We start from the raw sequence: 21,985 nt of genomic DNA, 5'->3' as shown, positions 1-21,985 counted from the left end.
TTGTTGACTATTTGACTTCATATCATCAACTAAAGGAATTGTTTTAATTACAATTGAATAGCTTATTGGGTACTTTTGCTTCAACAATGATGTTTACGTTAAGGACAGTTTTAAAACTTTTTAAGCTATGTCGAAAGAAACTATAATGAAGCCTATAATGGGAATTCATAATATTTTTCGCATAATTTCCAACATTTTTAAGTTTTAAAAATTAAGGAATTAGTTCAAAATGCCATTCCATAAGACTTGTTGTTATATATTTCTATGCAAAAGTACATCGATTTCCATTTCCTTCAAAAATCTCGAAATCAACGAATATAGTTGTTATGTACAAGTAATGTATAAAATTATAAGCAAAAAGCGAAACGATAGAAATTTATATAAAAAATTGGACAATGACGAGAACCGATGTACTCAGCGTGGTATGGTCGTTGGCGAAAGAAGATTGAAATTTTGATATCTTATCATCAATTAGCGGTATGGAATACGTTCAATTGGAATCAAATGGATGACGTTTGTTTTAGTTCAATGTTGAGGTTGATGTTATGAATATTTTGGTTTAAATGCTACGCCCCTGTGAAAACAAAATCAAAAGAAATAAGTTATACGATTTTTAGTTGTCAACTTTTCCATCTCATTAAATTTTCCTAAGAGAATTAAATTGGTTCAACATTTTATTCTACAGTTTTTTTTCAAAATTTCTATGCCAAAAGTCCATATTCTCGGAAAAGCTAGGAAAAACTTTTAAATATTGGTTACTATTTGCAACGAATGTATGCAAAATTTTAGCAACAGCTGTTATTGTTACCGTAATAGGTAGTTATTACGAATTTTCGACATGATGATATAATAAGTCACCATGCAAAAAATACAATGTCTTCCACTGACAACGTTAAGGTCAAGTGGTCTTTTTTTTAATGTTGCCAAATCGGAAAATTGATCCTCTTGGGGTCCATTTGCAGACATGTCGAAAGCAAGGTTGCCACATATTTTTGGTATACATCTACCAAAAATGGTATATTCTTTATTGTGTGATAGACATTGAAGGCTATAGCTTAATGTGGTGGGAAACGATAAATATTTGTATAAAAAGGTTGGGAGATGCCAACAACACACGTTATTTTACAAAGCTTATAACATAGAGACAATCTGCAGAAAAAATTAATATAAAATAGTTGAACAATGCCAACAAAACGCGGTGTTCCAAAGAGGTCCTGTACGTAAGTTCCAACCACGCTAATCGCACAAGAACCAATGTATTCAATGTAGTAAAAAAAACATAATTTTATTTATTAATAATTAATAGGCTGTGTACAAAGAATCTCCATCGGCCTCTTTCCGCTGAGATGTAGCGTAGGTGGGCAAAAGATTTGCCAGTCTCGTTGAAAATTGTTTGCCTCCAGTTTTTCTTTGGTCTGCCTCTCCTCCTTGATTCTTGAGAACTCCATTCGAGGGTGTCGTGACATATTTCATCATATGTCTTTCGAATGTTGTGCCCCAACCAGTTCTACTTTTTCATTTTAATTTGTTTATTTATAATGTCTTGATCGGCCATTTCGAAATGTGCCTTGTTGGATATATTACGTGGCCACCAAATTTTTTGAATATTGCGAATACATCTGTTGCTAAAAGCATGTAGTTTCTGCTTGACCCTGTAGGTTACAAGCCAGGTCTAGGATCCATACAATAGCACAGTTTTAACGCATACATTATATATGTTTATTTAGGTTTTCGGTGTAAGATTATTTGATTTCCATATATCGGAGCTCGTGGTAAGAGTTTCTTGCTTTCTGTATCCGAGAATTTACATCGTCATCAGTGCCGCCGTCTGCTGTAATCACGCTGCCTAGGTAGCAGAAGCTGTCGATGTTGCTAATGAATTCTTTATTAAGAAGGCAATGTGCTGTCTCATTACATTTGATGCTCATACATTTCGTTTACAATACTCCGTAATAGGTACTTATTACGAATATTTGGTATGGTGGTATAACAAGTAACCATGTAAAGAAATACGATTTGGTATGTTGAAAACTGTGTACATAACGTGGATACAGAAGTAACGGATTAACCTTCCCCCAAAGGAATATGGGATCACATTCAAAAAGAGTTCGTTGGCCAATGTAATATCTAACTATCTGTGAAGAACTGGGGAGATATTTTTAAAACAAAAGACGGGGAATACTTAAAAAAAGTCAGTTCGGAGAAGTTTGAAAGTAAAGCAAGTACAAGTTCATTGAAATATAAGGCGCATGAAAATAGAATCGACTCTGATAATTGCAAGTATTTTGGAAAACAATCAGCTAAAGTATGAACCAGATTTTACAGAAGCAGTGGAGACATTAGCGAAAACTGCTACTTGTATTATACTAATTGATTGATATTTCTAATGTTAATAGATTTTATAATAAACAAAAACAGTACATTCCTGTTAATTGGAAATCACCAAAAAATTCGGCTTATGGTTTAAAAATAGATACAAATTCACGCTTAAAAGAAGCGATGAAGTTGTTTGCGCATTAATGGCTATCTAAATCTGATATATCTTTGGTAGACAGTCTATAAATAGATACAATTCATCCTTAAGACATTGTTTCAGGTACTAAGATCAGTGGAATACAGACAAAGAACACTTCACGTTTTTAAATGTTTTAAATTACCCTTTTGTATGAAAAGTTAGCTTCATACCTTGTAATACGATTTCGAAAATAAAGTGTTTGCACCGAGATAATTCCCATATGTTTTTTCTTTAAAGTTACGTATAAGTAGGAAAATTAAATACTGAACTCCGTTCTTGCTTCGGCAGAACATATACTAAAATTGGAACGATACAGAGAAGATTAGCATGGCCCCTGCGCAAGGATGACACGCAAAATCGTGAAGCGTTCCACATTTTTTACATTATTTTTCCCTCTTGTGGATGGACATAGTGCAAAATTTTCATTTTTTCCACGGTTACTTTTCTTTACAAACATATATAGTTCAAAGAAAGCTATTTCACAACGCTTGTGACAATATGCAAAAGATTAATATAAAATAGTTGAACAATGCCAACAACACACGGTGTTCCCAAGCGGTCCACCATCAAAGTACTAACCGCGCCTGACGCTGCTTAATTTCGGTGATCGGACGAGAACCGATGTACTCAGCGTGGTACGGTCGTTGGCGAGAGATTGTTGACTATTTGACTTCATATCATCAACTAAAGGAATTGTTTCAATTGGAATTAAATAACTTAATAGGTATTTTTGCTTCATCAATTATGTTTACGTTAAGGACAGTTTTAAAACTTTTTAATCTATGTCAAAAGAAACTATAATGCAGCCGAAAAGGAATTCATAATTGTATCCGCATAATTTCCAATATTTTTAAGTTTTAAAAATTAAGGAATTTGTTCAAACTGTTATTCTATATGAATTATTTTTAAACATTTCTATGCAAAAGTACATCGATTTCCACTTCCTTCAAAAATCTCGAAATCAACGAATATAGTTGTTATGTACAAGTAATGCATAAAAATATAAGCAAAAAGCGAAACGATAGAAATTTATATAAAAAATTGGACAATGCCAACAACACGCGGTGTTCCCAAGCGGTCCCCCATCTAAGTACTAACCGCGCCCGACGCTGCTTAATTTCGGTGATCGGACGAGAACCGATGTACTCAGCGTGGTATGGTCGTTGGCGAGAGATGCTTGACTATTTGACTTCATATCATCAACTAGAGAAATTGTTTTAATTACAATTGAAATACTTTTGCTTCAACAATGATGTTTACGTTAAGGACAGTTTTAAAACTTTTTAAGCTATGTCGAAAGAAACTATAATGAAGCCTATAATGGGAATTCATAATATTTTTCGCATAATTTCCAACATTTTTAAGTTTAAAAAATTAAGGAATTAGTTCAAAATGCCATTCCATAAGACTTGTTGTTATATATTTCTATGCAAAAGTACATCGATTTCCATTTCCTTCAAAAATCTCGAAATCAACGAATATAGTTGTTATGTACAAGTAATGTATAAAATTATAAGCAAAAAGCGAAACGATAGAAATTTATATAAAAAATTGGACAATGCCAACAACACGCGGTGTTCCCAAGCGGTACCTCATCTAAGTACTAACCGCGCCCGACGCTGCTTAATTTCGGTGATCGGACGAGAACCGATGTACTCAGCGTGGTATGGTCGTTGGCGAGAGATGCTTGACTATTTGACTTCATATCATCAACTAGAGAAATTGTTTTAATTACAATTGAATAGCTTATTGGGTACTTTTGCTTCAACAATGATGTTTACGTTAAGGACAGTTTTAAAACTTTTTAAGCTATGTCGAAAGAAACTATAATGAAGCCTATAATGGGAATTCATAATATTTTTCGCATAATTTCCAACATTTTTAAGTTTTAAAAATTAAGGAATTAGTTCAAAATGCCATTCCATAAGACTTGTTGTTATATATTTCTATGCAAAAGTACATCGATTTCCATTTCCTTCAAAAATCTCGAAATCAACGAATATAGTTGTTATGTACAAGTAATGTATAAAATTATAAGCAAAAAGCGAAACGATAGAAATTTATATAAAAAATTGGACAATGCCAACAACACGCGGTGTTCCCAAGCGGTCCTCCATCTAAGTACTAACCGCGCCCGACGCTGCTTAATTTCGGTGATCGGACGAGAACCGATGTACTCAGCGTGGTATGGTCGTTGGCGAGAGATGCTTGACTATTTGACTCCATATCATCAACTAGAGAAATTGTTTTAATTACAATTGAATAGCTTATTGGGTACTTTTGCTTCAACAATGATGTTTACGTTTTAAAACTTTTTAAGCTATGTCGAAAGAAACTATAATGAAGCCTATAATTGGAATTCATAATATTTTTCGCATAATTTCCAACATTTTTAAGTTTTTAAAATTAAGGAATTAGTTCAAAATGCCATTCCATAAGACTTGCTGTTATATATTTCTCTTTCCATTTCCTTCAAAAAGCTACAAATGATCGAATATAGTTGTTATTTACAAGGGATGTATAAAAATACAAGCAAAACGTGAAATCATGGAAATTGGTATAAAAATTTTGACGATGCCAACAACACGCGGTGTTCCCAAGCGGTCCCCATCTAAGTACTAACCGCGCCCGACGCTGCTTAATTTCGGTGATCGGACGAGAACCGATGTACTCAGCGTGGTATGGTCGTTGGCGAAAGAAGATTGAAATTTTGATATCTTATCATCAATTAGCGGTATGGAATACGTTCAATTGGAATCAAATGAATGACGTTTGTTTTAGTTCAATGTTGAGGTTGATGTTATGAATATTTTGGTTTAAATGCTACGCCCCTGTGAAAACAAAACCAGAAGAAACAAGTTATACGATTTTTAGTTGTCAACTTTTCCAGGTCATTAAATTTTCCTAAGAGAATTAAATTGGTTCAACATTTTATTCTACAGTTTTTTTTCAAAATTTCTATGCCAAAAGTGTATCTAAGCCCATATTCTCGGAAAAGCTAGGAAAAACTTTTAAATATTGGTTACTATTTGCAACGAATGTATGCAAAATTTTAGCAACAGCTGTTATTGTTACCGTAATAGGTAGTTATTACGAATTTTCGACATGATGATATAATAAGTCACCATGCAAAAAATACAATGTCTTCCACTGACAACGTTAAGGTCAAGTGGACTTTTTTTTAATGTTGCCAAATCGGAAAATTGATCCTCTTGGGGTCCATTTGCAGACATGTCGAAAGCAAGGTTGCCACATATTTTTGGTAGACATCTACCAAAAATGGTATATTCTTTATTGTGTGATAGACATTGAAGGCTATAGCTTAATGTGGTGGGAAACGATAAATATTTGTATAAAAAGGTTGGGAAATGCCAACAACACACGTTATTTTACAAAGCTTATAACATAGAGACAATCTGCAGAAAAAAATTAATATAAAATAGTTCAACAATGCCAACAAAACGCGGTGTTCCAAAGAGGTCCTGTACGTAAGTTCCAACCACGCTAATCGCACAAGAACCAATGTATTCAATGTAGTAAAAAAAAACATAATTTTATTTATTAATAATTAATAGGCTGTGTACAAAGAATCTCCATCGGCCTCTTTCCGCTGAGATGTAGCGTAGGTGGGCAAAAGATTTGCCAGTCTCGTTGAAAATTGTTTGCCTCCAGTTTTTCTTTGGTCTGCCTCTCCTCCTTGATTCTTGAGAACTCCATTCGAGGGTGTCGTGACATATTTCATCATATGTCTTTCGAAGGTTGTGCCCCAACCAGTTCTACTTTTTCATTTTAATTTGTTTATTTATAATGTCTTGATCGGCCATTTCGAAATGTGCCTTGTTGGATATATTACGTGGCCACCAAATTTTTTGAATATTGCGAATACATCTGTTGCTAAAAGCATGTAGTTTCTGCTTGACCCTGTAGGTTACAAGCCAGGTCTAGGATCCATACAATAGCACAGTTTTAACGCATACATTATATATGTTTATTTAGGTTTTCGGTGTAAGATTATTTGATTTCCATATATCGGAGCTCGTGGTAAGAGTTTCTTGCTTTCTGTATCCGAGAATTTACATCGTCATCAGTGCCGCCGTCTGCTGTAATCACGCTGCCTAGGTAGCAGAAGCTGTCGATGTTGCTAATGAATTCTTTATTAAGAAGGCAATGTGCTGTCTCATTACATTTGATGCTCATACATTTCGTTTACAATACTCCGTAATAGGTACTTATTACGAATATTTGGTATGGTGGTATAACAAGTAACCATGTAAAGAAATACGATTTGGGATGTTGAAAACTGTATACATAACGTGGATACAGAAGTAACGGATTAACCTTCCCCCAAAGGAATATGGGATCACATTCAAAAAGAGTTCGTTGGCCAATGTAATATCTAACTATCTGTGAAGAACTGGGGAGATATTTTTAAAACAAAAGACGGGGAATACTTAAAAAAAGTCAGTTCGGAGAAGTTTGAAAGTAAAGCAAGTACAAGTTCATTGATATATAAGGCGCATGAAAATAGAATCGACTCTGATAATTACAAGTATTTTGGAAAACAATCAGCTAAAGTATGAACCAGATTTTACAGAAGCAGTGGAGACATTAGCGAAAACTGCTACTTGTATTATACTAATTGATTGATATTTCTAATGTTAATAGATTTTATAATAAACAAAAACATTACATTCCTGTTAATTGGAAATCACCAAAAAATTCGGCTTATGGTTTAAAAATAGATACAAATTCACGCTTAAAAGAAGCGATTAAGTTGTTTGTGCATTAATGGCTATCTAAATCTGATGAATCTTTGGTAGACAGTCTATAAATAGATACAATTCACCCTTAAGACATTGTTTCAGGTACTAAGATCAGTGGAATACAGACAAAGAACACCTCACGTTTTTAAATGTTTTAAATTACCCTTTTGTATGAAAAGTTAGCTTCATACCTTGTAATACGATTTCGAAAATAAAGTGTTTGCACAGAGATAATTCCCATATGTTTTTTCTTTAAAGTTACGTATAAGTAGGAAAATTAAATACTGAACTCCGTTCTTGCTTCGGCAGAACATATACTAAAATTGGAACGATACAGAGAAGATTAGCATGGCCCCTGCGCAAGGATGACACGCAAAATCGTGAAGCGTTCCACATTTTTTACATTATTTTTCCCTCTTGTGGATGGACATAGTGCAAAATTTTCATTTTTTCCACGGTTACTTTTCTTTACAAACATATATAGTTCAAAGAAAGCTATTTCACAACGCTTGTGACAATATGCAAAAGATTAATATAAAATAGTTGAACAATGCCAACAACACACGGTGTTCCCAAGCGGTCCACCATCAAAGTACTAACCGCGCCTGACGCTGCTTAATTTCGGTGATCGGACGAGAACCGATGTACTCAGAGTGGTACGGTCGTTGGCGACTTCATATCATCAACTAAAGGAATTGTTTCAATTGGAATTAAATAACTTAATAGGTATTTTTGCTTCATCCATTATGTTTACGTTAAGGACAGTTTTAAAACTTTTTAATCTATGTCAAAAGAAACTATAATGCAGCCTAAAAGGAATTCATAATTGTATCCGCATAATTTCCAATATTTTTAAGTTTTAAAAATTAAGGAATTTGTTCAAACTGTTATTCTATATGAATTATTTTTAAACATTTCTATGCAAAAGTACATCGATTTCCACTTCCTTCAAAAATCTCGAAATCAACGAATATAGTTGTTATGTACAAGTAATGCATAAAAATATAAGCAAAAAGCGAAACGATAGAAATTTATATAAAAAATTGGACAATGCCAACAACACGCGGTGTTCCCAAGCGGTCCCTCATCTAAGTACTAACCGCGCCCGACGCTGCTTAATTTCGGTGATCGGACGAGAACCGATGTACTCAGCGTGGTATGGTCGTTGGCGAGAGATGCTTGACTATTTGACTTCATATCATCAACTAAAGAAATTGTTTTAATTACAATTGAATAGCTTATTGGGTACTTTTGCTTCAACAATGATGTTTACGTTAAGGACAGTTTTAAAACTTTTTAAGCTATGTCGAAAGAAACTATAATGAAGCCTATAATGGGAATTCATAACATTTTTCGCATAATTTCCAACATTTTTAAGTTTTAAAAATTAAGGAATTAGTTCAAAATGCCATTCCATAAGACTTGTTATATATTTCTATGCAAAAGTACATCGATTTCCATTTCCTTCAAAAATCTCGAAATCAACGAATATAGTTGTTATGTACAAGTAATGTATAAAATTATAAGCAAAAAGCGAAACGATAGAAATTTATATAAAAAATTGGACAATGCCAACAACACGCGGTGTTCCCAAGCGGTCCACCATCTAAGTACTAACCGCGCCCGACGCTGCTTAATTTCGGTGATCGGACGAGAACCGATGTACTCAGCGTGGTATGGTCGTTGGCGAGAGATGCTTGACTATTTGACTCCATATCATCAACTAGAGAAATTGTTTTAATTACAATTGAATAGCTTATTGGGTACTTTTGCTTCAACAATGATGTTTACGTTAAGGACAGTTTTAAAACTTTTTAAGCTATGTCGAAAGAAACTATAATGAAGCCTATAATTGGAATTCATAATATTTTTCGCATAATTTCCAACATTTTTAAGTTTTAAAAATTAAGAAATTAGTTCAAAATGCCATTCCATAAGACTTGTTGTTATATATTTCTATTTCCATTTCCTTCAAAAAGCTACAAATGATCGAATATAGTTGTTATTTACAAGGGATGTATAAAAATACAAGCAAAACGTGAAATCATGGAAATTGGTATAAAAATTTTGACGATGCCAACAACACGCGGTGTTCCCAAGCGGTCCACCATCTAAGTACTAACCGCGCCCGACGCTGCTTAATTTCGGTGATCGGACGAGAACCGATGTACTCAGCGTGGTATGGTCGTTGGCGAAAGAAGATTGAAATTTTGATATCTTATCATCAATTAGCGGTATGGAATACGTTCAATTGGAATCAAATGAATGACGTTTGTTTTAGTTCAATGTTGAGGTTGATGTTATGAATATTTTGGTTTAAATGCTACGCCCCTGTGAAAACAAAACCAAAAGAAATAAGTTATACGATTTTTAGTTGTCAACTTTTCCAGGTCATTAAATTTTCCTAAGAGAATTAAATTGGTTCAACATTTTATTCTACACTAAGTTTTTTTTTTCAAAATTTCTATGCCAAAAGTATATCTAAGTCCATATTCTCGGAAAAGCTAGGAAAAACTTTTAAATATTGGTTACTATTTGCAACGAATGTATGCAAAATTTTAGCAACAGCTGTTATTTTTACCGTAATAGGTAGTTATTACGAATTTTCGACATGATGATATAATAAGTCACCATGCAAAAAATACAATGTCTTCCACTGACAACGTTAAGGTCAAGTGGACTTTTTTTTAATGTTGCCAAATCGGAAAATTGACCCTCTTGGGGTCCATTTGCAGACATGTCGAAAGCAAGGTTGCCACATATTTTTGGAAGACATCTACCAAAAATGGTATATTCTTTATTGTGTGATAGACATTGAAGGCTATAGCTTAATGTGGTGGGAAACGATAAATATTTGTATAAAAAGGTTGGGAGATGCCAACAACACACGTTATTTTACAAAGCTTATAACATAGAGACAATCTGCAGAAAAAATTAATATAAAATAGTTCAACAATGCCAACAAAACGCGGTGTTCCAAAGAGGTCCTGTACGTAAGTTCCAACCACGCTAATCCCACAAGAACCAATGTATTCAATGTAGTAAAAAAACATAATTTTATATTATTATTCAGCAAATTACGTCAAGAACATAAGCTGTGTACATAGAATCTCCATCGGCCTCTTTCCGCTGCGATGTAGCGTTGGTGGGCAAAAGATTTGCCAGTCTCATTGAAAATTGTTTGCCTCCAGTTTTTCTTTGGTCTGCCTCTCCTCCTTGATTCTTGAGAACTCCATTCGAGGGTGTCGTGACATATTTCATCATATGTCTTTCGAAGGTTGTGCCCCAACCAGTTCTACTTTTTCATTTTAATTTGTTTATTTATAATGTCTTGATCGGCCATTTCGAAATGTGCCTTGTTGGATATATTACGTGGCCACCAAATTTTTTGAATATTGCGAATACATCTGTTGCTAAAAGCATGTAGTTTCTGCTTGACCCTGTAGGTTACAAGCCAGGTCTAGGATCCATACAATAGCACAGTTTTAACGCATACATTATATATGTTTATTTTGGTTTTCGGTGTAAGATTATTTGATTTCCATATATCGGAGCTCGTGGTAAGAGTTTCTTGCTTTCTGTATCCGAGAATTTACATCGTCATCAGTGCCGCCGTCTGCTGTAATCACGCTGCCTAGGTAGCAGAAGCTGTCGATGTTGCTAATGAATTCTTTATTAAGAAGGCAATGTGCTGTCTCATTACATTTGATGCTCATACATTTCGTTTACAATACTCCGTAAAGGTACTTATTACGAATATTTGGTATGGTGGTATAACAAGTAACCATGTAAAGAAATACGATTTGGTATGTTGAAAACTGTGTACATAACGTGGATACAGAAGTAACGGATTAACCTTCCCCCAAAGGAATATGGGATCACATTCAAAAAGAGTTCGTTGGCCAATGTAATATCTAACTATCTGTGAAGAACTGGGGAGATATTTTTAAAACAAAAGACGGGGAATACTTAAAAAAAGTCAGTTCGGAGAAGTTTGAAAGTAAAGCAAGTACAAGTTCATTGAAATATAAGGAGCATGAAAATAGAATCGACTCTGATAATTGCAAGTATTTTGGAAAACAATCAGCTAAAGTATGAACCAGATTTTACAGAAGCAGTGGAGATATTAGCGAAAACTGCTACTTGTATTATACTAATTGATTGATATTTCTAATGTTAATAGATTTTATAATAAACAAAAACATTACATTCCTGTTAATTGGAAATCACCAAAAAATTCGGCTTATGGTTTAAAAATAGATACAAATTCACGCTTAAAAGAAGCGATGAAGTTGTTTGTGCATTAATGGCTATCTAAATCTGATGAATCTTTGGTAGACAGTCTATAAATAGATACAATTCACCCTTAAGACATTGTTTCAGGTACTAAGATCAGTGGAATACAGACAAAGAACACCTCACGTTTTTAAATGTTTTAAATTACCCTTTTGTATGAAAAGTTAGCTTCATACCTTGTAATACGATTTCGAAAATAAAGTGTTTGCACCGAGATAATTCCCATATGTTTTTTCTTTAAAGTTACGTATAAGTAGGAAAATTAAATACTGAACTCCGTTCTTGCTTCGGCAGAACATATACTAAAATTGGAACGATACAGAGAAGATTAGCATGGCCCCTGCGCAAGGATGACACGCAAAATCGTGAAGCGTTCCACATTTTTTACATTATTTTTCCCTCTTGTGGATGGACATAGTGCAAAATTTTCATTTTTTCCACGGTTACTTTTCTTTACAAACATATATAGTTCAAAGAAAGCTATTTCACAACACTTGTGACAATATGCAAAAGATTAATATAAAATAGTTGAACAATGCCAACAACACACAGTGCTCCCAAGCGGTCCACCATCAAAGTACTAACCGCGCCTGACGCTGCTTAATTTCGGTGATCGGACGAGAACCGATGTACTCAGCGTGGTACGGTCGTTGGCGACTTCATATCATCAACTAAAGGAATTGTTTCAATTGGAATTAAATAACTTAACAGGTATTTTTGCTTCATCAATTATGTTTACGTTAAGGACAGTTTTAAAACTTTTTAATCTATGTCAAAAGAAACTATAATGCAGCCTAAAAGGAATTCATAATTGTATCCGCATAATTTCCAATATTTTTAAGTTTTAAAAATTAAGGAATTTGTACAAACTGTTATTCTATATGAATTATTTTTAAACATTTCTATGCAAATGTACATCGATTTCCACTTCCTTCAAAAATCTCGAAATCAACGAATATAGTTGTTATGTACAAGTAATGCATAAAAATATAAGCAAAAAGCGAAACGATAGAAATTTATATAAAAAATTGGACAATGCCAACAACACGCGGTGTTCCCAAGCGGTCCCCCATCTAAGTACTAACCGCGCCCGACGCTGCTTAATTTCGGTGATCGGACGAGAACCGATGTACTCAGCGTGGTATGGTCGTTGGCGAGAGATGCTTGACTATTTGACTCCATATCATCAACTAGAGAAATTGTTTTAATTACAATTGAATAGCTTATTGGGTACTTTTGCTTCAACAATGATGTTTACGTTTTAAAACTTTTTAAGCTATGTCGAAAGAAACTATAGTGAAGCCTATAATGGGAATTCATAATATTTTTCGCATAATTTCCAACATTTTTAAGTTTTAAAAATTAAGGAATTAGTTCAAAATGCCATTCCATAAGACTTGTTGTTATATATTTCTATTTCCATTTCCTTCAAAAAGCTACAAATGATCGAATATAGTTGTTATTTACAAGGGATGTATAAAAATACAAGCAAAACGTGAAATCATGGAAATTGGTATAAAAATTTTGACGATGCCAACAACACGCGGTGTTCCCAAGCGGTCCTCCATCTAAGTACTAAACGCGCCCGACGCTGCTTAATTTCGGTGATCGGACGAGAACCGATGTACTCAGCGTGGTATCGTCGTTGGCGAAAGAAGATTGAAATTTTGATATCTTATCATCAATTAGCGGTATGGAATACGTTCAATTGGAATCAAATGGATGACGTTTGTTTTAGTTCAATGTTGAGGTTGATGTTATGAATATTTTGGTTTAAATGCTACGCCCCTGTGAAAACAAAACCAAAAGAAATAAGTTATACGATTTTTAGTTGTCAACTTTTCCAGGTCATTAAATTTTCCTAAGAGAATTAAATTGGTTCAACATTTTATTCTACACTAATTTTTTTTTCAAAATTTCTATGCCAAAAGTGTATCTAAGTCCATATTCTCGGAAAAGCTAGGAAAAACTTTTAAATATTGGTTACTATTTGCAACGAATGTATGCAAAATTTTAGCAACAGCTGTTATTGTTACCGTAATAGGTAGTTATTACGAATTTTCGACATGATGATATAATAAGTCACCATGCAAAAAATACAATGTCTTCCACTGACAACGTTAAGGTCAAGTGGACTTTTTTTTTAATGTTGCCAAATCGGAAAATTGATCCTCTTGGGGTCCATTTGCAGACATGTCGAAAGCAAGGTTGCCACATATTTTTGGTAGACATCTACCAAAAATGGTATATTCTTTATTGTGTGATAGACATTGAAGGCTATAGCTTAATGTGGTGGGAAACGATAAATATTTGTATAAAAAGTTTGGGAGATGCCAACAACACACGTTATTTTACAAAGCTTATAACATAGAGACAATCTGCAGAAAAAATTAATATAAAATAGTTGAACAATGCCAACAAAACGCGGTGTTCCAAAGAGGTCCTGTACGTAAGTTCCAACCACGCTAATCGCACAAGAACCAATGTATTCAATGTAGTAAAAAAACATAATTTTATATTATTATTCAGCAAATTACGTCAAGAACATAGGATGTGTACATAGAATCTCCATCGGCCTCTTTCCGCTGCGATGTAGCGTAGGTGGGCAAAAGATTTGCCAGTCTCATTGAAAATTGTTTGCCTCCAGTTTTTCTTTGGTCTGCCTCTCCTCCTTGATTCTTGAGAACTCCATTCGAGGGTGTCGTGACATATTTCATCATATGTCTTTCGAAGGTTGTGCCCCAACCAGTTCTACTTTTTCATTTTAATTTGTTTATTTATAATGTCTTGATCGGCCATTTCGAAATGTACCTTGTTGGATATATTACGTGGCCACCAAATTTTTTGAATATTGCGAATACATCTGTTGCTAAAAGCATGTAGTTTCTGCTTGACCCTGTAGGTTACAAGCCAGGTCTAGGATCCATACAATAGCACAGTTTTAACGCATACATTATATATGTTTATTTTGGTTTTCGGTGTAAGATTATTTGATTTCCATATATCGGAGCTCGTGGTAAGAGGTTCTTGCTTTCTGTATCCGAGAATTTACATCGTCATCAGTGCCGCCGTCTGCTGTAATCACGCTGCCTAGGTAGCAGAAGCTGTCGATGTTGCTAATGAATTCTTTATTAAGAAGGCAATGTGCTGTCTCATTACATTTGATGCTCATACATTTCGTTTACAATACTCCGTAATAGGTACTTATTACGAATATTTGGTATGGTGGTATAACAAGTAACCATGTGAAGAAATACGATTTGGTATGTTGAAAACTGTGTACATAACGTAGATACAGAAGTAACGGATTAAACTTCCCCCAAAGGAATATGGGATCACATTCAAAAAGAGTTCGTTGGCCAATATAATATCTAACTATCTGTGAAGAACTGGGGAGATATTTTTAAAACAAAAGACGGGGAATACTTAAAAAAAGTCAGTTCGGAGAAGTTTGAAAGTAAAGCAAGTACAAGTTCATTGAAATATAAGGCGCAAATAGAATCGACTCTGATAATTGCAAGTATTTTGGAAAACAATCAGCTAAAGTATGAACCAGATTTTACAGAAGCAGTGGAGACATTAGCGAAAACTGCTACTTGTATTATACTAATTGATTGATATTTCTAATGTTAATAGATTTTATAATAAACAAAAACAGTACATTCCTGTTAATTGGAAATCACCAAAAAATTCGGCTTATGGTTTAAAAATAGATACAAATTCACGCTTAAAAGAAGCGATGAAGTTGTTTGCGCATTAATGGCTATCTAAATCTGATAAATCTTTGGTAGACAGTCTATAAATAGATACAATTCACCCTTAAGACATTGTTTCAGGTACTAAGATCAGTGGAATACAGACAAAGAACACCTCACGTTTTTAAATGTTTTAAATTACCCTTTTGTATGAAAAGTTAGCTTCATACCTTGTAATACGATTTCGAAAATAAAGTGTTTGCACCGAGATAATTCCCATATGTTTTTTCTTTAAAGTTACGTATAAGTAGGAAAATTAAATACTGAACTCCGTTCTTGCTTCGGCAGAACATATAATAAAATTGGAAAGATACAGAGAAGATTAGCATGGCCCCTGCGCAAGGATGACACGCAAAATCGTGAAGCGTTCCACATTTTTACATTATTTTTCCCTCTTGTGGATGGACATAGTGCAAAATTTTCATTTTTTCCACGTTTACTTTTCTTTACAAACATATATAGTTCAAAGAAAGCTATTTCACAACGCTTGTGACAATATGCAAAAGATTAATATAAAATAGTTGAACAATGCCAACAACACACGGTGTTCCCAAGCGGTCCACCATCAAAGTACTAACCGCGCCTGACGCTGCTTAATTTCGGTGATCGGACGAGAACCGATGTACTCAGCGTGGTACGGTCGTTGGCGACTTCACATCATCAACTAAAGGAATTGTTTCAATTGGAATTAAATAACTTAATAGGTATTTTTGCTTCATCCATTATGTTTACGTTAAGGACAGTTTTAAAACTTTTTAATCTATGTCAAAAGAAACTATAATGCAGCCTAAAAGGAATTCATAATTGTATCCGCATAATTTCCAATATTTTTAAGTTTTAAAAATTAAGGAATTTGTTCAAACTGTTATTCTATATGAATTATTTTTAAACATTTCTATGCAAAAGTACATCGATTTCCACTTCCTTCAAAAATCTCGAAATCAACGAATATAGTTGTTATGTACAAGTAATGCATAAAAATATATGCAAAAAGCGAAACGATAGAAATTTATATAAAAAATTGGACAATGCCAACAACACGCGGTGTTCCCAAGCGGTCCCTCATCTAAGTACTAACCGCGCCCGACGCTGCTTAATTTCGGTGATCGGACGAGAACCGATGTACTCAGCGTGGTATGGTCGTTGGCGACAAATGCTTGACTATTTGACTTCATATCATCAACTAAAGAAATTGTTTTAAATACAATTGAATAGCTTATTGGGTACTTTTGCATCAACAATGATGTTTACGTTAAGGACGGTTTTAAAACTTTTTAAGCTATATCGAAAGAAACTATAATGAAGCCTATAATGGGAATTCATAATATTTTTCGCATAATTTCCAACATTTTTAAGTTTTAAAAATTAAGGAATTAGTTCAAAATGCCATTCCATAAGACTTGTTGTTATATATTTCTATGCAAAAGTACATCGATTTCCATTTCCTTCAAAAATCTCGAAATCAACGAATATAGTTGTTATGTACAAGTAATGTATAAAATTATAAGCAAAAAGCGAAACGATAGAAATTTATATAAAAAATTGGACAATGACGAGAACCGATGTACTCAGCGTGGTATGGTCGTTGGCGAAAGAAGATTGAAATTTTGATATCTTATCATCAATTAGCGGTATGGAATACGTTCAATTGGAATCAAATGGATGACGTTTGTTTTAGTTCAATGTTGAGGTTGATGTTATGAATATTTTGGTTTAAATGCTACGCCCCTGTGAAAACAAAACCAAAAGAAATAAGTTATACGATTTTTAGTTGTCAACTTTTCCATGTCATTAAATTTTCCTAAGAGAATTAAATTGGTTCAACATTTTATTCTACAGTTTTTTTTCAAAATTTCTATGCCAAAAGTCCATATTCTCGGAAAAGCTAAGAAAAACTTTTAAATATTGGTTACTATTTGCAACGAATGTATGCAAAATTTTAGCAACAGCTGTTATTGTTACCGTAATAGGTAGTTATTACGAATTTTCGACATGATGATATAATAAGTCACCATGCAAAAAATACAATGTCTTCCACTGACAACGTTAAGGTCAAGTGGTCTTTTTTTTAATGTTGCCAAATCGGAAAATTGATCCTCTTGGGGTCCATTTGCAGACATGTCGAAAGCAAGGTTGCCACATATTTTTGGTAGACATCTACCAAAAATGGTATATTCTTTATTGTGTGATAGACATTGAAGGCTATAGCTTAATGTGGTGGGAAACGATAAATATTTGTATAAAAAGGTTGGGAGATGCCAACAACACACGTTATTTTACAAAGCTTATAACATAGAGACAATCTGCAGAAAAAATTAATATAAAATAGTTGAACAATGCCAACAAAACGCGGTGTTCCAAAGAGGTCCTGTACGTAAGTTCCAACCACGCTAATCGCACAAGAACCAATGTATTCAATGTAGTAAAAAAAACATAATTTTATATTATTATTCAGCAAATTACGTCAAGAACATAGGCTGTGTACATAGAATCTCCATCGGCCTCTTTCCGCTGCGATGTAGCGTAGGTGGGCAAAAGATTTGCCAGTCTCGTTGAAAATTGTTTGCCTCCAGTTTTTCTTTGGTCTGCCTCTCCTCCTTGATTCTTGAGAACTCCATTCGAGGGTGTCGTAACATATTTCATCATATGTCTTTCGAAGGTTGTGCCCCAACCAGTTCTACTTTTTCATTTTAATTTGTTTATTTATAATGTCTTGATCGGCCATTTCGAAATGTGCCTTGTTGGATATATTACGTGGCCACCAAATTTTTTGAATATTGCGAATACATCTGTTGCTAAAAGCATGTAGTTTCTGCTTGACCCTGTAGGTTACAAGCCAGGTCTAGGATCCATACAATAGCACAGTTTTAACGCATACATTATATATGTTTATTTTGGTTTTCGGTGTAAGATTATTTGATTTCCATATATCGGAGCTCGTGGTAAGAGGTTCTTGCTTTCTGTATTCGAGAATTTACATCGTCATCAGTGCCGCCGTCTGCTGTAATCACGCTGCCTAGGTAGCAGAAGCTGTCGATGTTGCTAATGAATTCTTTATTAAGAAGGCAATGTGCTGTCTCATTACATTTGATGCTCATACATTTCGTTTACAATACTCCGTAATAGGTACTTATTACGAATATTTGGTATGGTGGTATAACAAGTAACCATGTAAAGAAATACGATTTGGTATGTTGAAAACTGTGTACATAACGTGGATACAGAAGTAACGGATTAACCTTCCCCCAAAGGAATATGGGATCACATTCAAAAAGAGTTCGTTGGCCAATGTAATATCTAACTATCTGTGAAGAACTGGGGAGATATTTTTAAAACAAAAGACGGGGAATACTTAAAAAAAGTCAGTTCGGAGAAGTTTGAAAGTAAAGCAAGTACAAGTTCATTGAAATATAAGGCGCATGAAAATAGAATCGACTCTGATAATTGCAAGTATTTTGGAAAACAATCAGCTAAAGTATGAACCAGATTTTACAGAAGCAGTGGAGACATTAGCGAAAACTGCTACTTGTATTATACTAATTGATTGATATTTCTAATGTTAATAGATTTTATAATAAACAAAAACATTACATTCCTGTTAATTGGAAATCACCAAAAAATTCGGCTTATGGTTTAAAAATAGATACAAATTCACGCTTAAAAGAAGCGATGAAGTTGTTTGTGCATTAATGGCTATCTAAATCTGATGAATCTTTGGTATATATATATACCAAATAATAATATATAAATAGATACAATTCACCCTTAAGACATTGTTTCAGGTACTAAGATCAGTGGAATACAGACAAAGAACACCTCACGTTTTTAAATGTTTTAAATTACCCTTTTGTATGAAAAGTTAGCTTCATACCTTGTAATACGATTTCGAAAATAAAGTGTTTGCACCGAGATAATTCCCATATGTTTTTTCTTTAAAGTTACGTATAAGTAGGAAAATTAAATACTGAACTCCGTTCTTGCTTCGGCAGAACATATACTAAAATTGGAACGATACAGAGAAGATTAGCATGGCCCCTGCGCAAGGATGACACGCAAAATCGTGAAGCGTTCCACATTTTTTACATTATTTTTCCCTCTTGTGGATGGACATAGTGCAAAATTTTCATTTTTTCCACGGTTACTTTTCTTTACAAACATATATAGTTCAAAGAAAGCTATTTCACAACGCTTGTGACAATATGCAAAAGATTAATATAAAATAGTTTAACAATGCCAACAACACACGGTGTTCCCAAGCGGTCCACCATCAAACTACTAACCGCGCCTGACGCTGCTTAATTTCGGTGATCGGACGAGAACCGATGTACTCAGCGTGGTACGGTCGTTGGCGACTTCATATCATCAACTAAAGGAATTGTTTCAATTGGAATTAAATAACTTAATAGGTATTTTTGCTTCATCAATTATGTTTACGTTAAGGACAGTTTTAAAACTTTTTAATCTATGTCAAAAGAAACTATAATGCAGCCTAAAAGGAATTCATAATTTTATCCGCATAATTTCCAATATTTTTAAGTTTTAAAAATTAAGGAATTTGTTCAAACTGTTATTCTATATGAATTATTTTTAAACATTTCTATGCAAAAGTACATCGATTTCCACTTCCTTCAAAAATCTCGAAATCAACGAATATAGTTGTTATGTACAAGTAATGCATAAAAATATAAGCAAAAAGCGAAACGATAGAAATTTATATAAAAAATTGGACAATGCCAACAACACGCGGTGTTCCCAAGCGGTCCCTCATCTAAGTACTAACCGCGCCCGACGCTGCTTAATTTCGGTGATCGGACGAGAACCGATGTACTCAGCGTGGTATGGTCGTTGGCGAGAGATGCTTGACTATTTGACTCCATATCATCAACTGGAGAAATTGTTTTAATTACAATTGAATAGCTTATTGGGTACTTTTGCTTCAACAATGATGTTTACGTTAAGGACAGTTTTAAAACTTTTTAAGCTATGTCGAAATAAACTATAATGAAGCCTATAATTGGAATTCATAATATTTTTCGCATAATTTCCAACATTTTTAAGTTTTAAAAATTAAGGAATTAGTTCAAAATGCCATTCCATAAGATTTGTTGTTATATATTTCTATTTCCATTTCCTTCAAAAAGCTACAAATGATCGAATATAGTTGTTATTTACAAGGGATGTATAAAAATACAAGCAAAACGTGAAATCATGGAAATTGGTATAAACATTTTGACGATGCCAACAACACGCGTTGTTCCCAAGCGGTCCTCCATCTAAGTACTAACCGCGCCCAACGCTGCTTAATTTCGGTGATCGGACGAGAACCGATGTACTCAGCGTGGTATGGTCGTTGGCAAAAAAAGATTGAAATTTTGATATCTTATCATCAATTCTTTATTCTTTATTGTGTGATAGACATTGAAGGCTATAGCTTAATGTGGTGGGAAACGATAAATATTTGTATAAAAAGGTTGGGAGATGCCAACAACACACGTTATTTTACAAAGCTTATAACATAGAGACAATCTGCAGAAAAAATTAATATAAAATAGTTGAACAATGCCAACAAAACGCGGTGTTCCAAAGAGGTCCTGTACGTAAGTTCCAACCACGCTAATCGCACAAGAACCAATGTATTCAATGTAGTAAAAAAAACATAATTTTATATTATTATTCAGCAAATTACGTCAAGAACATAGGCTGTGTACATAGAATCTCCATCGGCCTCTTTCCGCTGCGATGTAGCGTAGGTGGGCAAAAGATTTGCCAGTCTCGTTGAAAATTGTTTGCCTCCAGTTTTTCTTTGGTCTGCCTCTCCTCCTTGATTCTTGAGAACTCCATTCGAGGGTGTCGTAACATATTTCATCATATGTCTTTCGAAGGTTGTGCCCCAACCAGTTCTACTTTTTCATTTTAATTTGTTTATTTATAATGTCTTGATCGGCCATTTCGAAATGTGCCTTGTTGGATATATTACGTGGCCACCAAATTTTTTGAATATTGCGAATACATCTGTTGCTAAAAGCATGTAGTTTCTGCTTGACCCTGTAGGTTACAAGCCAGGTCTAGGATCCATACAATAGCACAGTTTTAACGCATACATTATATATGTTTATTTTGGTTTTCGGTGTAAGATTATTTGATTTCCATATATCGGAGCTCGTGGTAAGAGGTTCTTGCTTTCTGTATTCGAGAATTTACATCGTCATCAGTGCCGCCGTCTGCTGTAATCACGCTGCCTAGGTAGCAGAAGCTGTCGATGTTGCTAATGAATTCTTTATTAAGAAGGCAATGTGCTGTCTCATTACATTTGATGCTCATACATTTCGTTTACAATACTCCGTAATAGGTACTTATTACGAATATTTGGTATGGTGGTATAACAAGTAACCATGTAAAGAAATACGATTTGGTATGTTGAAAACTGTGTACATAACGTGGATACAGAAGTAACGGATTAACCTTCCCCCAAAGGAATATGGGATCACATTCAAAAAGAGTTCGTTGGCCAATGTAATATCTAACTATCTGTGAAGAACTGGGGAGATATTTTTAAAACAAAAGACGGGGAATACTTAAAAAAAGTCAGTTCGGAGAAGTTTGAAAGTAAAGCAAGTACAAGTTCATTGAAATATAAGGCGCATGAAAATAGAATC

The 21,985-nt window shown here is 34.1% G+C and overlaps 11 non-coding genes and 11 pseudogenes across 11 annotated transcripts; 5 read left to right on the top strand and 17 right to left on the bottom strand.

The window, feature by feature from the left end:
- Positions 1-2,787: 2,787 nt before the first annotated feature.
- On the top strand, positions 2,788-2,894 carry LOC142222815 (U6 spliceosomal RNA). Its single transcript, XR_012718412.1, has one exon. It is a non-coding gene; the product is annotated as a U6 spliceosomal RNA (small nuclear RNA).
- A 151-nt stretch (positions 2,895-3,045) lies between these two features.
- Positions 3,046-3,164, bottom strand: LOC142222760 (5S ribosomal RNA; annotated as a pseudogene).
- Positions 3,165-3,564: 400 nt separating this feature from the next.
- On the bottom strand, positions 3,565-3,683 carry LOC142222882 (5S ribosomal RNA). The gene has a single exon (XR_012718474.1). It is a non-coding gene; the product is annotated as a 5S ribosomal RNA (ribosomal RNA).
- Positions 3,684-4,074: 391 nt separating this feature from the next.
- Positions 4,075-4,193, bottom strand: LOC142222745 (5S ribosomal RNA; annotated as a pseudogene).
- A 402-nt stretch (positions 4,194-4,595) lies between these two features.
- LOC142222888 (5S ribosomal RNA) lies at positions 4,596-4,714 on the bottom strand. The gene has a single exon (XR_012718478.1). It is a non-coding gene; the product is annotated as a 5S ribosomal RNA (ribosomal RNA).
- A 376-nt stretch (positions 4,715-5,090) lies between these two features.
- On the bottom strand, positions 5,091-5,208 carry LOC142222738 (5S ribosomal RNA; annotated as a pseudogene).
- Positions 5,209-7,571: 2,363 nt separating this feature from the next.
- On the top strand, positions 7,572-7,678 carry LOC142222813 (U6 spliceosomal RNA). The gene has a single exon (XR_012718410.1). It is a non-coding gene; the product is annotated as a U6 spliceosomal RNA (small nuclear RNA).
- Positions 7,679-7,829: 151 nt separating this feature from the next.
- Positions 7,830-7,948, bottom strand: LOC142222788 (5S ribosomal RNA; annotated as a pseudogene).
- Positions 7,949-8,329: 381 nt separating this feature from the next.
- LOC142222729 (5S ribosomal RNA) lies at positions 8,330-8,448 on the bottom strand (annotated as a pseudogene).
- A 399-nt stretch (positions 8,449-8,847) lies between these two features.
- On the bottom strand, positions 8,848-8,966 carry LOC142222693 (5S ribosomal RNA). The gene has a single exon (XR_012718361.1). It is a non-coding gene; the product is annotated as a 5S ribosomal RNA (ribosomal RNA).
- A 386-nt stretch (positions 8,967-9,352) lies between these two features.
- On the bottom strand, positions 9,353-9,471 carry LOC142222692 (5S ribosomal RNA). Its single transcript, XR_012718360.1, has one exon. It is a non-coding gene; the product is annotated as a 5S ribosomal RNA (ribosomal RNA).
- A 2,381-nt stretch (positions 9,472-11,852) lies between these two features.
- LOC142222812 (U6 spliceosomal RNA) lies at positions 11,853-11,959 on the top strand. The gene has a single exon (XR_012718409.1). It is a non-coding gene; the product is annotated as a U6 spliceosomal RNA (small nuclear RNA).
- A 151-nt stretch (positions 11,960-12,110) lies between these two features.
- Positions 12,111-12,229, bottom strand: LOC142222790 (5S ribosomal RNA; annotated as a pseudogene).
- A 381-nt stretch (positions 12,230-12,610) lies between these two features.
- Positions 12,611-12,729, bottom strand: LOC142222871 (5S ribosomal RNA). Its single transcript, XR_012718463.1, has one exon. It is a non-coding gene; the product is annotated as a 5S ribosomal RNA (ribosomal RNA).
- A 376-nt stretch (positions 12,730-13,105) lies between these two features.
- Positions 13,106-13,224, bottom strand: LOC142222748 (5S ribosomal RNA; annotated as a pseudogene).
- Positions 13,225-15,601: 2,377 nt separating this feature from the next.
- LOC142222840 (U6 spliceosomal RNA) lies at positions 15,602-15,708 on the top strand. Its single transcript, XR_012718437.1, has one exon. It is a non-coding gene; the product is annotated as a U6 spliceosomal RNA (small nuclear RNA).
- Positions 15,709-15,858: 150 nt separating this feature from the next.
- On the bottom strand, positions 15,859-15,977 carry LOC142222759 (5S ribosomal RNA; annotated as a pseudogene).
- A 381-nt stretch (positions 15,978-16,358) lies between these two features.
- LOC142222728 (5S ribosomal RNA) lies at positions 16,359-16,477 on the bottom strand (annotated as a pseudogene).
- Positions 16,478-19,302: 2,825 nt separating this feature from the next.
- Positions 19,303-19,409, top strand: LOC142222811 (U6 spliceosomal RNA). The gene has a single exon (XR_012718408.1). It is a non-coding gene; the product is annotated as a U6 spliceosomal RNA (small nuclear RNA).
- A 151-nt stretch (positions 19,410-19,560) lies between these two features.
- On the bottom strand, positions 19,561-19,679 carry LOC142222787 (5S ribosomal RNA; annotated as a pseudogene).
- A 381-nt stretch (positions 19,680-20,060) lies between these two features.
- LOC142222727 (5S ribosomal RNA) lies at positions 20,061-20,179 on the bottom strand (annotated as a pseudogene).
- A 386-nt stretch (positions 20,180-20,565) lies between these two features.
- On the bottom strand, positions 20,566-20,684 carry LOC142222724 (5S ribosomal RNA). Its single transcript, XR_012718391.1, has one exon. It is a non-coding gene; the product is annotated as a 5S ribosomal RNA (ribosomal RNA).
- Between the last annotated feature and the right edge of the window lie 1,301 nt (positions 20,685-21,985).

Source organism: Haematobia irritans, chromosome 1 (genome assembly GCF_050003625.1).
Source record: "Haematobia irritans isolate KBUSLIRL chromosome 1, ASM5000362v1, whole genome shotgun sequence".
NCBI classification, from domain to species: domain Eukaryota; kingdom Metazoa; phylum Arthropoda; class Insecta; order Diptera; family Muscidae; genus Haematobia; species Haematobia irritans.
Note: the sequence above shows the minus strand (reverse complement) of the source record. Positions and strands in the feature narration are given on the sequence as shown.